The sequence below is a fragment of the Chrysochloris asiatica genome, unplaced genomic scaffold (assembly GCF_000296735.1).
Source record: "Chrysochloris asiatica unplaced genomic scaffold, ChrAsi1.0 scaffold00254, whole genome shotgun sequence".
NCBI classification, from domain to species: domain Eukaryota; kingdom Metazoa; phylum Chordata; class Mammalia; order Afrosoricida; family Chrysochloridae; genus Chrysochloris; species Chrysochloris asiatica.
Window position 1 is genome coordinate 3504328 of NW_006408772.1, and position 4279 is coordinate 3508606.

General features: G+C 39.2%; 1 pseudogene; it reads right to left on the reverse strand.

Annotated features, from left to right (window-relative positions):
• LOC102838301 overlaps window positions 1–693 on the reverse strand; it is a 41811-nt pseudogene extending 41118 nt beyond the window's left edge.
• Window positions 694–4279: the final 3586 nt, after the last annotated feature.

Below are 4279 nucleotides of genomic sequence, written 5' to 3' on the forward strand. Positions count from 1 at the left end.
GTCATTTTCAACACTGTCATTTTTGGTATAGAGGAATCCAACTGATTTTTGTATGTTAATCTTATACCCTGCCACTTTGCTGAATCTTCCAATGACATCTAGTAGCTTTTTTACTGAGTCTTTGGGGTTTTCTACATATAGGATCATATTGTCTGCAAATAGGGAGAGTTTATGCTTCCTTTTCTCTGGAAATGCAGCCTTTTAATGGGGTTGCTCTAGCCCTGCATTCCAAGGTCTGCAGGGGGCAGAGGCACTTGCCAGTGCAGGCGTGGAAGCAGGAGCCTCATGCAGGCAGGCAAAAGCTCAAAATGCCTGTAATTCCTTAGCAATTTGATCTTTTAAAAAAACGAGTTCAAAATGTTGAAATATAAGATCTTATGGAGCTCTGGTAGTGTAGTGGTTATGAATCGGGCTGAGAGCCTGAAGGTCAGTGGTTAGAAACTACCAGCCGCTCTGCGGGAGAAAGATGAGGCTTTCTACTCCCGTAAAGATTTACACCCTCGGAAACCCTGTACAGGGTCGCTATGGGTCGGAACCGACTCGATGGCACTTAACAACAACAACAACAACATGTTTGTTCAAAGGCTGTCTGTCTGCTAGACAGAGGTTTCCTATGTGCAATTCCGCCCCTTTACCCCGAGACTGCCCTACCTGAGCCGCCTGGTCAGGGATGCTCAGGAAGTCCTCTCCCATTGCCTTCTTGCTTGCATGGTTTGTATGGAGAAATCAGAGTTTAGTTTTATTGGTTCTCCTTTGTTTTATAGATAGTTTTTTGTTTTTCCTAAGTTGCTTTCAGGCTTTCATTTTTGTTTTTGCAGAGTTTGATTAATTTGTTTTGGTGATTTTCTTTTAGGGACCATTCTGTTTGAAATTCATTCAACTTCTTGAATGGTCATCTTTTCATCTTTCATGATGTTAGGGAAGGTTTTTTTTTTTAGCAACTCTTTGACAGTTTTCTCCATGCTTTTTATTTTCTCTTCCTACTCTGGAATTCTGATCATCATGCCGTTCCTCTTTATGGTATCCCATATAAATCTTGGCTTTTTTCTGATTTTTGAAATCCTTTTTTCAGCTTGTTCTTCTAGCTTTCTAGTATTGAGAAATTTATCTTTAAGGTCACCAATTTGGGTTTCTATTGCTTGAAATATATTCCTTTATCCTTTCAATATCTAAGCCATTTCTGAGACCTTAATGCTATTTTTCTTGGTTTCTATTTTCAGGTTTTATATTGTTTCAAAATTTTCAATTCTTTTTTCTGTTTGTTTTTGTAGTGTTTTTCCAACTTCTTCTGTTTCTTTTGTGTTCTCCTTGCTTTCCTAAGTCTTTCTGTCAATCAGTTAAAGATACCTAAATATAATTCTTATGGATTCTTTCTCAGGTGGTTCTATTACCTTTTGTTTCTCAGTAACATTTCTTGCTCTTTCTCTTGGTTTTTTTTTTTTTTTTTTTTTTTTTTTTGAGTCACTCTCTGTTTTTTCTTTGTTTGAGCTAAAAATTTTCTGTTGTTTCTGATACATTATGATGTCATTGCATTTGTTATTGATGATTGTTTGTTGGTGTGTTCTTAGGCTCTCACAACTGTCTTCTGGTTTGTGTCATTAGAGAATGCAAACATTTGCACTGTTTTCTATTCAATGTTCATGCAACTCAGTTTAGTGTGGGATTAGCTGGCATTGGGTGGGGTCTATCAGTATCAGGTGATATAGGAGCTGGTATTGGCACTTGTCCAGTGGATGGAGCTTTAGAGGGTATGGTTGTGGCTTAAATGTTTGGGCTTACTTGCTATCTTGTGTTGGGTGAGCAAGAGGAAAATATACAGGAAACCAAAACAGAACAAACATGAAAACATCAGTGAAAACAAAATATAATAAATGAGAAAAAAGATACAAAAATGAGCAGCAACAAGACCAAAAATATAGTAGCCAAAAAGAGGAAAGAAAGACAAGAAAATAGAGCTATGCAAGAGAAAAATAAGAGAGAAAGAGAAAAAAAATTTTAAAAAGAGAGAGAGAGAGAGACTAGAAAGTAGTAAAGAAAAATCAAGAGAAGAAAAGAGGAGGGTGAAAATGAAAAACAGAAGAAAAGAAAACACAAATTTGGATACAAGATAAAAATCAAGGGAAGGGAAAGAAAGGAAGATAGAGAAGGAAGAATAAACAAACAAAACCCAACAAAATAACAAAAGGAAAAATAAATAAAAATCCAGAAAAAAATTCTGGGGGAGGGGGCGCTCCTACTGGCCAAGGAATTAATGAGGTGAGTGAAAGGGAAAACAAACCCCTCCCGTCGCTCATCAACCAAACCGCACACCAGACGGCCCATTTAAAGAATTTTTTTCAGGGTGAGGAAGGTGACCTCTGCCAGAGTGTGAAGTAAGTAGGCAGAAGAGAAGAGAGAGGAAGAAGAGGGAGTCAACAGGAAGGGAGTGTTCTTATATAGGTTCAACAGGAAGGGAGTGGTCATTGCTGGGGTGATTTAGCTCTGGCCTATCAAAAGCCATGTTGCCCTTTAAACTACGTGCCTTGTAGCTTAGGGCGGGGAAACAGACAAAATGGAGTTGAAGGGAGGAGAGAGGGAAGAGCCCGGAAGGTACAGCCTAAAATGGCAGTGAGTGGAAGAAGGATGTGTTGGCTGAGTCCCCATCCATACACGGAGCTCCTATTCGCCTAGGTATTGTCCGTGTTCAGGGCAACCAATCCAGAAACAGTTTGTAGAGGCTTTTCAGGTTGTTAATTTCAGTGTCTGTCAGAACTTGAAGGCAGCTGAGGTTCCTGCTAGTCTAATTCTTGCCTGGATGTTCTGTGGGTTCTGTAAATCTGGAGCAGAGCCCACATGAATCCAGGCATGATGCGCACCCACTTCACACTGACTTAAACTGTGTGGCTCAGAACTCTGTATTTCAGGCCACCATGTGTCTGTCTCTCCAAAGCTACTCTAAAAATTCAAGATGGCCTTGCATCTAACTCCTTAGGCTGCCCCTGCTCAGCTTCCCCACTAGGTATTAAATCCTCTTCTTCACCCATTCATCTGAAGCTCAGGGTTCCAGGATGTCCTCTGTGTCTGTTCCATGTGGTCTCCTGTAAGGAGCTCTGGTAGCATAGTGGTTATGAATCGGGCTGCTAATCTCATGGTCAGCAGTTCGAAACTACTAGCTGTTCCACGGGAGAAAGATGAGGTTTTCTGCTCCAGTAAAGATTTACAGCCTTGGAAACCCTATACAGGGTCACTATGAGTTGGAACTGACGCCACGGCACATAACAACAACAACAACATCTTTTCTGTAGAAGATCTGCATAGCATGTCTGCCTAGTCTCCATCTTGTCTTTAGTTTTCCACAAAATGAGGTTTTGATGAACTCTGAAAAAAAATATTTATTTTGTAAAAGTAGGGTAATTCAATAGTAAATGTTCACTCCAGAAAAATATAAAAATCTTAGGAATGCATAAAATCACAAAGAAACTGTATTTCAGCAGTATTGATTAGGACAGTAGGTTGTGTGTCTTTCAAGGAACAGAAAGACAAAAAATTAATCAGTGTACCCAACTTGGCATTATTTTCTATAGGATGATGAAAACATGAATGAGCCACCGGGTTCTGATAGAAACAGCGCTCCAGGGTCTTCTACACAAAGTAAATAGGCCTCTTACTGTCCCTATACAAATTTAAACAACAATTTTCTATGATTTTCCTAAAGGCAAGTATAGTGTCAGAGAGTGAGAAAAGTATCATGTGGCAATATGATTATCTCATTAATGTACGCTACAAGAACATTTACTGCTCCACCCAAGCATCATCACTCTTATCCCATTGTTGTGTTTTATTGAGGGGATGATGTCAGTGGCAGGGAATGTGTAGATAGGAAAGTCGTCTCCAGTTGCCACCCCATTAGTTATAGAAGTGGTGGTTCACCAGACTTTCCATCTATTTTCTTTCAATGATGACTGTTGTTTCTCCCTTATTTGTAATTCATGAATTGTCTACTTGTATATTTATTTAACATTTGTCTTCTATAGGAACGCTACAGTAAGCTTCATGACGAGAAGGATTGTGTCATGTCTTGTTAACCTGTATTATCCCCACTTACTGGGCATTATGTTTGGCATAATAAACACTAAAAATTGATGAATGGATGCTGTAAAATGGTGCAGGGGCATGGCAGAGAGAAAAGACAATTACAGGCTTTATAGGTCTAACATTGTGTGGTAAGATAACCTCGTTAAGACCATATAAGAGATGAAGAAAATACAACATGATACAATTTGTTGTTGTTGTTAGGTGC